This window comes from Oncorhynchus tshawytscha, unplaced genomic scaffold, assembly GCF_018296145.1.
Source record: "Oncorhynchus tshawytscha isolate Ot180627B unplaced genomic scaffold, Otsh_v2.0 Un_contig_12278_pilon_pilon, whole genome shotgun sequence".
Lineage (NCBI taxonomy): Eukaryota > Metazoa > Chordata > Actinopteri > Salmoniformes > Salmonidae > Oncorhynchus > Oncorhynchus tshawytscha.
The window spans coordinates 14379-27633 of NW_024608686.1; the positions used below are offsets into that span (position 1 = coordinate 14379).

General features: G+C 45.5%; 1 protein-coding gene across 3 annotated transcripts in view; it reads right to left on the reverse strand.

The window, feature by feature from the left end:
- Positions 1-13255, reverse strand: part of LOC112241256 (zinc finger protein 239) — a 64622-nt gene that overhangs the window by 6793 nt on the left and 44574 nt on the right. The window lies entirely within an intron of this gene.

The window sequence follows — 13255 nt, forward strand, 5'->3', positions numbered from 1 at the left end:
TAGCTCCAAAACAGTAGTGCAACCGTAAAATTGTCTTTCTCTGCTGCACCCTCACTGCCTGCACTGAAGTGCGTTGATGCAGACCGAGGGGGATCCGCCATTTTACCATCTCCCGAATTTACACAAAACCAAAAATGACATGTAAAACGAACCCAGAAATCTCAGATAAATGTATACTTTTATGAAATTACCTTGACGAAATGATATACATCCACTCAGACTAACCCAACGTCTCTATGTGATATGTAAAAAAGTGATCACGTTCAATCACGCGGTTTGACACGAAAATAGCAGATAAAACCTTTAACAAACGTGATAATACCTTGACGTATTTGTTACCTAGCATGTTATGACATGTTATTTCGATAGAACGTGCTATTACATACCAGTAGTAATATATTTGAAACGGACACAGAAGTCGTCGACTGCACAATTCTGACGTATCCTTTATTCTGAAGAATGATGCGCGCCTGCGCGGGACTTCCTGTTCCCCCACTACCAGTTTCTAAACCCAGATACGTAAAAACGCGAGACTTCAGAGAACGCTTGCGAAGCAGTCCAAGCCGGGGTTTGACAAGTCAATGAGAGAAGTGAACAATTCTGATACTTTTGCAGCGGCTAATGGGGATCCTAATAAATACACAAAAGATTCCGTTGGCACACTTGAAACAATGGCCATTCTTTTATCAATTTCATAACTGCAATAGCTCTCACTGCGTGTCTTACATATTGCAGAATCACATGAGTAGGTAGTCACTCTTCCAACGAAACTCCAGAGATAACACCCTTTTATTGTTGCCCTGCTACGAAAAACAATGCTCTCTCCTTCTGCTGTTCTGAGACGCAAGAAATCAAAACAAAACCATTACTGGTCACTGACTGGCTCTACCTTTCCTAATGCCTCCTTTACCATCTCCCTGACCTCAAATTATCTCCCAAAAATACTTAATTGTTGATGAATCGCACTCCAAAAGAAACTGATGCCTCAGGACTACCTGGCCTTATGACTCCTTGCTGTCCCCAGTCCAACTGGCCATGCTGCTGCTCCAGTTTCAACTGTTCTGCTATAGAATCCTGACCTGTTCACCGGACGTGCTACCTGTCCCAGACCTGCTGTTTTCAACTCTCTAGAGACAGCATGAGCGGTAGAGATACTCTGAATGATCCGCTGTAAAAAGCCAACTGACATTTACTCCTGAGGTGATGACCTGTTGCACCCTCGACATCCACTGTGATTATTATTATTTGACCCTGCTGGTCATCTATGAACATTTGAACATCTTGGCCATGTTCTGTTATAATCTCCACCCAGCACAGCCAGAAGAGGACTGGCCACCCCTCATAACCTGGTTCCTCTCTAGGTTTCTTCCTAGGTTATGGCCTTTCTAGGGAGTTTTTCCTAGCCACCGTGCTTCTACACCAACATTGCTTGCTGTTTGGGTTTTTAGGCTGGGGTTCTGTACAGCACTTTGAGATATCAGCTGATGTAAGAAGGGCTTTATAAATCAATTTGTTTTGGTGTTAGTTTACAACTTTTGGTCTGTTTGCTCCATTTTTCGTTGTCTCCATCTTCCATTCATTCTTACCAACTTTACTCAACTGGGAGATAGACTCGAACAGCACTTCCGCTTCGCCTTATATCCCTCCCCAAAACCAGACACATCCCGCTACGGACTAACTCCTGCATGTTGAATCCTGCATTGCAAAAAGCCAACAACTACAGATTAAAGGGGAATTTCACGGTGGCTTTGCCATGGCATCAGTGGCGACGTCCACGGACGGTGAATTTTCTGCTCTATCAGGTCTATCCATCATGGACTTAATTTCGCCCAAAAATGTCTCTGTTTTGATCCAATTATAGCCGAAGGTCAGCCCCTACTCATTGAAATGCATTAGATACACGAATACAAATATACAATATTGCATAGAGTATAAGTTTGATTATTTTTTGATATACACAATATCATGAAATATATTGATTTAAAAAAATGTAAAATCTAATTGAATAGCTTGTTAGATGTTCTGATAGACAGAAAGACTGAAAATGACCTGTAATTTAAAATCATTAGTTTACAATATCACAACGGAATTTATTACAATTTATAACCGTCATGTCTCCAAACTGGGAGAAGCAGAAAGAGCAAGTCATTCACCCGACATTTGTTCCTCAGGACGGTAACACAACGACACACAGATAATTTCAAGCAACAACATTTCTGAAAACGTTTGGAATTTGATAAAGTTATATTCATTATCAGTTTCTGTCCCAAACTATTATTTTCTCTAGGCTAAAGTTAGCAAGTCTGCTTGGATACTTGCATGCTAGTTAACACTAACTTAGTTCCTAGCTAATTAGATAGTAAGGCAGTAAGGCGGGAAAGCAGGGTTAACATATTTGATAGTTGTACTGTCAGCTAGTTTACTGTATCGGTCTAGCTAACTACGGTTAGCTATGTTTTCTGGTAACGGGTGCGGAGTCATTGTTTTTTTCCATAACTTTTTTAAAAAATGAACTAGCTAGTCCAACATCAACGTTACTCTCTGGGTACCTACTGTGAAGCTGGTTGGTTTGCTAACTAACTGTAGTATGGGTTAGCTATCTAGCTAGATACGAACGTTAGCTCACAGGAGAGAGGGCATTAATATGTTACAATTAAGAGGAGAATGAGTGCAAAATGCAGTGACCAAAATTAACTAGCTAAGAAGCCTGTCAAAATGTAGTTCAAACTTGCTCTCAGTGTATTCATTACTACAGTTTGTTTACTATGTACCTTCAAACTTTTTTCAGAAAATGAAAAAGAGTGAAGATTATAATTATACATCCACAACTGATCAAGACCAGAGCTGTTTCCCATGAATTATGCCAGGAAGTGGATTGTTCCACAAAATGTGTGTATTTGTTATTCCCTCTGATATTTTATGTATAAATTATGCACTTATTCAAAAGGCACCTATTTTGGGGAATGACTCAAAATGTACTACAAAATTGAAACTTGTGTTAAAATTTAACGTTGATCCATTAGAATATTATTGAAATGTTGAACAATATGTATTATTCCAAGTAAAATGTCACTTTTATTTGCAATCAACTTGTCTGTCAGGATCCTCTTGTGTGTGTAACGGCTGGCTAGTTAGCGGTGTTCGCGATAAATGGCGTTTCAATCGTGACGTCACTTGCTCTGGGTCCTTAAAACAACGACCTGAAAAATACTTATTTTCAACTTTCAACCAAAACCGAAAAAGCATAGTCGTCTTTTCAACATCTTTTTAAAGACGTTTTCTGGGTGGGCAGCTTGCTCCGATTCTGAATAAATTTGTGTCCGTTTCTTTCTAGCTGGCAAAATAAGTGAGCTAGACTTTGTTTGGTCCTGCCATACCTCGATAACATCGTTTGTTTGTCACTGGTATGGGCTAAATATCCTAAACCTAGACCGTGATGGCAGCAAGCTGAAACCAGGGGGAGATCATTCAGGTTCTGTTTCATCTGCTGCTGGTTTAACGTTTTTTTCACATGTAATTGATTAAATGAGATTTGTATTCTCTAAAGATTGTAATTGTGTTAATTTTTGATGAATATTGAAGAAAAATCCTATCAGCCGTTTTCCACACCAAAATGTGAACTACAATTTGGTGCGCACCATTTTACTATGTACAGTAAGCTCCCCATGTGTCATCAAAATTACGATTTTGTGTTAGTGGTTTATATATGCGGGGAGTATAAATTGTACAATTGTAAACGAATAAATAATGGTTCAAGATAGAACCCATGTATATTAGTTAATATACTGCACCAACTACATAAATATATGATCGGGTCCATTGTCTTCTATTTGGACTTTAAAACGCAGACAGCGGGCGCCGCCATTTTACCAGCTCGTGAGATTTTTGTTTGACACACAAAACCAATAACATTAAACGAACTCAGAAATCTCAAATAAATTGAATTTTTTTAAATTACCTTGACGAAATGGTGTACATTAAGTCAGACAAACCCAACATCTCAAGCTATATGACTTGTAAAATCGTTTTCATCACGACAGAAATTTAACATAAGAAACCTGGCAATCCCTTGACGGATTTGTAACCTATCATGTTATGACATGTTCTTTCGATTTTAGATAGCACGTTTAAACTATTACCTACCTGTAGTAATAAATAGAAATAGAGACAAAAAGCACCGTCTTCACAGCACAGATTCTGAACAATGGTGTGCGGCCATAGAGATAGATAGAGGACTCATCTTTGTATCTGTGTCGTTATAGCGTCCGTGATAGAATGCGCAGCGGCACTGAGGGGATTCGATTAATCTGGCCTGGGCCCCCGGATAGGCGTGTTTTGCACGGATTCGTTTTGGCCAGGTGCCACATTCAAAGCCCACAGGGAAGTCAGGTTCCAAACAAAAGTGATGTAATTAAGCACTTGGAGTAATGAGTAGGATTCTGTGTTTTCACATGAAAAAGTTATTGATTTTGATAAAAAGCTTTATCTGCCTTCCCAATAAAACCTGGTTTTAAAAATTAGAACAAATATTTTATGTAAAATAGCTTTTTTTGGATGATGCACCATGCTGCCTTGTTGACAAAATGACCGAAAGGCGCAGATTACTGTTGCTATTTGAGAAGGGCACTAATCCCTTGCCACATTTGCCTGTTCACCGTCATCAGACCGGTGCCCCGTGGCTCAGCATAATCCCTATTGACGAGCCAGCTGGAGATGACTCCAACAGAGTCAGGAGGGATCAGCCAATGAAGTTGGAAGTACCACCCAGTTGACTACATTAAAATGGTGGAAGCCAGCAATGCATTGAGTTATAATAAGAACGAGAGACAGCCTCCAAGATGGCCGACCGTTGTTTTGAACATAATCTACTCACGGTTAGATACGCCTATTCAAGGAGGCTGACATCTTGCTAGTTCCGGTTTCAGGAGCCAATTAGTAAATGCCCGTGACGGTCTGTGACGTTTAAGATACGGGAGGATAGTTATTTTTGAATGAGCATGGCCTTATTTCTATAACAGCATATTGGATGACTATCATTCATTTGCCATTCACCAGCACCGCCTTGCACACTCTTGCCTGTATCTATCTGATCTGGGGTGTAATCATTCGTCCAACAGTTGCAAACAAGAGTTTCTATTGGACAAATTCTGGTATGTTTTTCTTTCTTTCGTTTGGTTCCATTTAAGGAAAGTTTTTCAACAGAATCGGTGGAATAAATACACCCCTGATCACACACAAACACAGTTCACTTTCAAAGCAGCCACATACAAACACCAGATCCTGGACTATCCATTTACTTCAATCAGTCCGTCTCATCTTCCAATGTCAGGAATCCATCACATTGAATGAGCAGGTCCTGGACAAGAGCGCGTGAGAGATTTCCATTGTTTTTCCTTCTGTATGCAGCACAAGCTCTTCCATGTAATAGCATGAATATACAACGTTAATAACTAGCTGTGATTTGTGGGGGGAAATCGGGCCTTGAAGACAATTCATGGACAAATTCCATTGATATGTTTGGCACAAAGGTGATAACAAAACTGTCTTGAGCTCTTCAATAAGGCCATTCTACTGCCAATGTTTGTCTATGGAGATTGCATGGCTGTGTGCCTCGATTTTATACACCTGTCATCAACGGGTGTGGTCTACTGCCAATGTTTGTCTATGGAGATTGCATGGTTGTGTGCCTCGATTTTATACACCTGTCATCAACGGGTGTGGCTAAAATAGCCAAATCCCCTCATTTGAAGGGGTGTCCACATACTTTTGGCAATATTGTGTGTAAACAGTAGCCTATGGAATCAAGTGAGTTCTGTTTTGCTACTTGTAGGCTACTTTCTGTAATGTGTCTCAATAGACACTGAGTGTATAAAACATTAGAAACACCTTAATACCGAGTTGCACCCCATTTACCCTCAGGACAGCCTCAATTTATCGGGGCATGTACTCTACAAGGTGTCCAAAGTGTTCTACAGGGATGCTGGTCCTTATTGACTCCAATGCTTCCCACACTTGTGTCAATTTGGCTGGTAGTTAGCTGTAATGTTCATGTAACCATTCCTGGACAATCCCAGCCTTGTGGCATGGGGCATTATCCTGCTGTTAAAAATCATGAGAACACTAAACAAAATAACAAAGGGGAATGAACGAAACAGTCCTGTTTGGTGTAGACATAAAACAGAAAACAATCACCCATGCAACACAATAGAAAACAGGCTCCCTAAATATGGTTCTCAATCGGGGACAACGATTGACAGCTGCCTCTGATTGAGAACCATACCAGGCCAAACACAGAAATAGCAAATCATAGAAAAACTAACATAGACAACCCACCCAACTCCTGCCCTGACCAAACTAAAACAAAACAAAGGAACTAAGGTTAGAACGTGACAGACCCCCCCCCCCCAAAAGGTGCGGACTACGGCCGCAAAACCTGAACCAAAGGGGAGGGTCTAGGTGGGCGTCTGTCCGCGGTGGCGGCTCTGGCGCGGACCCCACTCCACCGTAGTTTTTCTCCGCCTCTTTATCCGCCTCCGTGGCCTCTTAAGAACGGTGACCCTCGCCGCCGACCTCGGACTGGGGACCCTAACCCCGGGTCCCGAATGGACGGGAGACTCCGGCAGCTGAGGGCGGACGGGAGGGAGACTCCGGCAGCTGAGGGCGGACGGGAGGGAGACTCCGGCAGCTGAGGGCGGACGGGAGGGAGACTCCGGCAGCTGAGGGCGGACGGGAGGGAGACTCCGGCAGCTGAGGGCGGACGGGAGGGAGACTCCGGCAGCTGAGGGCGGACGGGAGGGAGACTCCGGCAGCTGAGGGCGGATGGGAGGGAGTCTCCGGCAGTTGAGGGCGGACGGGAGGGAGACTCCGGCAGCTGAGGGCGGACGGCAGGGAGACTCCGGCAGCTGAGGACGGACGGGAGGGAGACTCCGGCAGCTGGGGACGGACGGGAGGGAGACTCCGGCAGCTGGGGACGGACGGGAGGGAGACTCCGGCAGCTGAGGACGGACGGGAGGGAGACTCCGGCAGCTCAGGACGGGATGGAGACTCCGTCAGCTGAGGACGGACGGGAGGGAGACTCCGGCAGCTGAGGACGGACGGGAGGGAGACTCCGGCAGCTCAGGACGGGATGGAGACTCCGGCAGCTGAGGACGGACGGGAGGGAGACTCCGGCAGCTGGGGACGGACGGGAGGGAGACTCTGGCAGCTCAGGACGGACGGGAGGGAGACTCCGGCAGCTCAGGACGGGATGGAGACTCCGGCAGCGCTGGACAGGCGGAAGCACCTGTAGGGAGGAGACGGAGAGACAGCCTGGTGCGGGGGGCTGCCACCGGAGGGCTGGTGCGTGGAGGCGGCACCGGATAGACCGGACCATGAAGGCACACTGGAGCTCTCGAGCACCAAGCCTGCCCAACCTTACCTGGTTGAATGCTCCCCATAGCCAGGCCAGTGCGGCGAGGTGGAATAGCCCGCACTGGGCTGTGCTGGCGAACCGGGGACACCATGCGTAAGGCTGTTGCCATGCACCCCGGCCCGAGGAGACGCCCTGGAGACCGGATGCGCTGAGCCGGCTTCATGGCACCTGGCTCGATGCCCACTCTAGCCCTGCCGATACGAGGCGCTGCTATGTATCGTACCGGGCTATGCCTGTGCACCGGGGACACCGTGCACCTCACGGCATAACACGGTGCCTGCCCGGTCCTTCTCTCTCCACGGTAAGCACGGGGAGTTGGCGCAGGTCTCCTACCGGACTTCGCCACAATAAATTTTTTGGGCTGCCTCTCGGGCTTCCAACCGTGCTGCCGTGCTGCCTCCTCATACCACCGCCACTCAGCTTTAGCTGCCTCCAGCTCTGCCTTGAGGTGGCAATATTCCCCAGCCTGTGACCAGGGTCCCTTGCCGTCCAAAATCTCCTCCCATGTCCAGGAGTCTTGCGATTTCCGCCGCTGCTGCTGCTGCCTGTTACCACGCTGCTTGGTCCTTTGGTGGTGGGTGATTCTGTAACGGCCATTGGTGGTGGAAGAAGAGGACCAAGGTGCAGCGTGGTAAGTGTCCATATTGATAATTTATTATCATGAGAACACTAAACAAAATAACAAAGGAGAATGAACGAAACAGTCCTGTCTGGTGTAGACACAAAACAATCACCCACGCAACACAATAGAAAACTGGCTTCCTAAATATGGTTCTCAATCAGGGACAATGAATGACAGCTGCCTCTGATTGAGAACCATACCAGAACAAATACAGAAATAGAAAATCATCGAAAAACTAACATAGACAACCCACCCAACTCACGCCCTGACCATACTAAAACAAAGACATAACAAAGGAACTAAGGTCAGAACGTGACTATTACCTACAGCTGAAAGTAACTTTTGGTTATTGGATCGGCAGTCACTCACCAGCATTCCTACCTGAAATACAACTTTCCTGAATTGGATCCTTGGTTTGTACCCCATGAGGCAATTCAACTGATCCCAGGTGCTGCTCCCAGGTGCTGCTCCCAGGTGCTGATCCAGGGCGCCGCTCCCAGGTGCCGCTCCCAGGTGCCGCTCCAGGTGCCGCTCCCAGGTGCCGCTCCCAGGTGCTGCTCCAGGTGCCGCTCCCAGGTGCTGCTCCCAGGTGCTGCTCCCAGGTGCTGATCCCAGGTGCTGCTCCAGGGCGCCGCAGACTGAGAAGAGGTGTGCGGTGTGGACTTTTGGTTCGACTCACGGTAGGTTTTGACCAGAAGCAGAACCTTTTCAAGTAAGTCAGGCCACTGTGTGTTGGCTGATGAGCTGCTATCTATCAATTTTACATACTAGAGTTAAGTTAAATATCAGCTGGCTAACGCCATATTAGCTTGTTATCTTAATGTTCACCTATTTATCATTGTAAATTAAAAACTCATTACCCAGATGCATTTGTAGATATCAGCAATGGAAGAGGGTGAAAGGATTTTCTGCTCCAGCTGTCAGAAAAGGACAACTATGAAGACAGACAGAGATAATAGTCAGGGCTGTCTAATTGGAATATAATGAAGCTTGTTTCTTTGCAATGTCTGTCCTCAGATATGGAGAGCTGTGAAAGCCTGTCTACAGATGAAGAGGTCCCAGTGTAGATGAAGAGGTCCCAAGAGACTGTCTGCAGATGGAGAGGTCCCAGTGAAGGTCCAAGAGATTGTCTGCAGATGAAGACGTCCCAGTGAAGGTCCCAAGAGACTGTCTGCAGATGAAGAGGTCCCAGTGAAGGTCCCAAGAGACTGTCTACAGATGAAGAGGTCCCAGTGAAGATGAAAAGGTCCCAAGAGACTGTCTGCAGATGAAGAGGTCCCAGTGAAGGTCCCAAGAGACTGTCTGCAGACGAAGAGGTCCCAGTGAAGGTCCCAAGAGACTGTCTGCAGATGAAGAGGTCCCAGTGAAGCTCCCAAGAGACTGTCTACAGATGAAGAGGTCCCAGTGAAGATGAAGAGGTCCCAAGAGACTGTCTGCAGTTGAAGAGGTCCCAGTGAAGGTCCAAGAGACTGTCTGCAGATGGAGAGGTCCCAGTGAAGGTCCCAAGAGACTGTCTGCAGATGAAGAGGTCCCAGTGAAGGTCCAAGAGACTGTCTGCAGATGAATAGGTCCCAGTGAAGGTCCCAAGAGACTGTCTGCAGATGGAGAGGTCCCAGTGAAGGTCCCAAGAGACTGCAGCCACATCCTTGTATGCCATAGGATTTGTGTGTACTTATGTTAGCACATGTTGTACTCAACAATACAGTTCAAATTCACACACAATGTAGGCTACAAACGTATTAAATCAAATCAAAAGTTTATTTGTCACGTGCGCCGAATACAACAGGACCTTACAGTGAAATGCTTACTTACAGGCTCTAACCAATAGTGCGAAAAAAAGGATGTGTGTGTGTGTAGGTAAGTAAAGAAATAAAACAACAGTAAAAAGAAATTTGAAAATAAGAGTAGCAAGGCTATATACAGACACCTGTTAGTCAGGCTTATTGAGGTAGTATGTACATGTAGGGATGGTTAAAGTGACTATGCATATATGATGAACAGAGTGTAGCAGTAGCGTAAAAAGAGGGGTTGGCGGATGGTGGGACACAATACAGATAGCCCTGTTAGCCAATGTGTGGGAGCACTGCTTGGTCGGGCCAATTGAGGGAGTATGCACATGAATGTATAGTTAAAGTGACTATGCATATAAGATAAACAGAGAGTAGCAGCAGTGTAAAAGAGGGGTTGGGGGGGGCACACAATGCAAATAGTCCGGGTAACCATTTGGTTACCTGTTCATGAGTCTTATGGCTTGGGGGTATTACAACTGTAGCAGGCCAATCCTGCTCCTGGAGGTCTGCTGGGTGTGCAGGCGTCTCTTCCCACCCTGCACTAACACACCTGATACAAACGTATCAATCCTAATGACTTGATAATAATGTGTATTATTGTTGGGCTGGAATAGAAGTCTGCTCACCCAGTAGATCAGGAAGTGGATCAAGGTTGGCCACCTCTGGTATGGATATTTTAGTTTTTCTAAAATGGATGCTTTAGTAATAATAGCATACTTACTAAGATGTCTAACATTTACAAACAAGGTAGCTTATTTCTACATTGAAATTATATGTTGATTCATTACATTTTTATTAATTGTTTAAACTTGTTTTAATTGTAACGTAAAAATATCGTAACGACCCTGGGTTTATAAGCGCGGAAATCGACTCTGCCGCTGGAGCGAGCATGCTTTTGTGGCAGTCGACAGCGCGCCGGACCTCGGGCTCGAAGGTCGACAGCGCGCCAGACCTCGGGCTCGAAGGTCGACAGCGCGCCGGACCTCGGGCTCGAAGGTCGACAGCGCGCCGGACCTCGGGCTCGAAGGTCGACAGCACACCGGACCTCGGGCTCGAAGGTCGAGGGTTCGAAGGTCGACAGCGCGCCGGACCACGGGCTCGAAGGTCGACAGCGCGCCGGACATCGGGCTCGAAGGTCAACAGCGCGCCGGACATCGGGCTCGAAGGTCAACAGCGCGCCGGACCTCGGGCTCGAAGGTCGAGGGTTCGAAGGTCGCCAGCGCGCCGGACCTCGGGCTCGAAGGTCGAGGGTTCGAGACCTGCTCCCTGCTGTTTCATTACAATAGTATCCAAGATGAACTAGTGTCAATGTTCATTAATTACAGATCAGAATTCTACAATCAAATAGGTGTGAAGGAGATCTGTCTCTAACTTGTCTGTGTCTCTGTGTTGCTGTCTCAAATGAACACGACCTTTTTGTCCAGTTGTAATCTCTCTCTGAGCGGTTTTATTTGATTGTCATGCTGTCTCAGGATATCATCCATTTAGCTGCTTATCATAATGGCATGCATTACCAATGCAACCATATGTCTACAGTATGATGGCATTACTGGCCTAACGGACATGTGCAATCAATGTGCCCCTTGTCATTATACATCAGCAGCAGACAATAGCTAAACTCATATTGTTGAGCTAGCTATATGTTCTACATTTGAAATAGATCATGTATATGAGGCTAACCATAAGCCAGATTTGTGACATGATTTATCTGACATTAATTTGTTTAGTGCAAATTCAACCCTTGTATTCTAGGTACATGATATTTTATTTCAGCTCATGAAACATGGGACCAACAGTTGACATTTTGCATTTATATATTTTTTAGTGTATCTTCACTGAGTGTACAAAACATTAAGGACACCTATTCAGTTAAAACCTTTTGCCCTCAGAACAGCCTCAATTCGTCAGGGCATGGACTGGGGATGATGGTGTTGATGTGAGCCATGACCAGCCTTTCAAAGCACTTCATAGCTACAGACGTGAGTCCTACGGGTCGGTTGTCATTTAGGCAGGTTACCTTGGTGTTCTTGGGCACAGGGACTATGGTGGTCTGCTTCTCTACTTGCACCTGCCCGCCTGTCCGACATCACTACTCTGGACGGCTCCGACTTAGAATACGTGGACAACTACAAATACCTAGGTGTCTGGTTAGACTGTAAACTCTCCTTCCAGACCCATATCAAACATCTCCAATCCAAAGTTAAATCTAGAATTGGCTTCCTATTTCGCAACAAAGCATCCTTCACTCATGCTGCCAAACATACCCTTGTAAAACTGACCATCCTACCAATCCTCGACTTTGGCGATGTCATTTACAAAATAGCCTCCAATACCCTACTCAACAAATTGGATGCAGTCTATCACAGTGCAATCCGTTTTGTCACTAAAGCCCCATATACTACCCACCATTGCGACCTGTACGCTCTCGTTGGCTGGCCCTCGCTTCATACTCGTCGCCAAACCCACTGGCTCCATGTCATCTACAAGACCCTGCTAGGTAAAGTCCCCCCTTATCTCAGCTTGCTGGTCACCATAGAATCTCCCACCTGTAGCACACGCTCCAGCAGGTATATCTCTCTAGTCACCCCCAAAACCAATTCTTTCTTTGGCCGCCTCTCCTTCCAGTTCTCTGCTGCCAATGACTGGAACGAACTACAACAATCTCTGAAACTGGAAACACTTATCTCCCTCACTAGCTTTAAGCACCAACTGTCAGAGCAGCTCACAGATTACTGCACCTGTACATAGCCCACCTATAATTTAGCCCAAACAACTACCTCTTTCCCTACTGTATTTAATTTATTTATTTTGCTCCTTTGCACCCCATTATTTTTATTTCTACTTTGCACATTCTTCCATTGCAAATCTACCATTCCAGTGTTTTACTTGCTATATTGTATTTACTTTGCCACCATGGCCTTTTTTGGCCTTTACCTCCCTTATCTCACCTCATTTGCTCACATCGTATTTAGACTTGTTTATACTGTATTATTGACTGTATGTTTGTTTTACTCCATGTGTAACTCTGTGTCGTTGTATGTGTCGAACTGCTTTGCTTTATCTTGGCCAGGTCGCAATTGTAAATGATAACTTGTTCTCAACTTGCCTACCTGGTTAAATAAAGGTGAAATAAAATAAAAAATAAAAAACATGTAGGTATTACAGACTCAGCCAGAGACAGGTTGAAAATGTCAGTAAAGACATCTGCCAGTTGGTCAGGACATGCTCTGAGTACACATCCAGGTAATCTGTCTGGCCCTGCGGCCTTGTTAATGTTGACCTGTTTAAAGATCTTACTTAACGGGGACTGTCTAATTTGTAACATTTTTTACTATATTGCAGATATTCAGAGATGCAGAGAATGAAGTTGGGTTACTTCTAAGTAACTTTGGCTGACTCCTGTCATCATCTCCAACATGTGACCTATTCTAG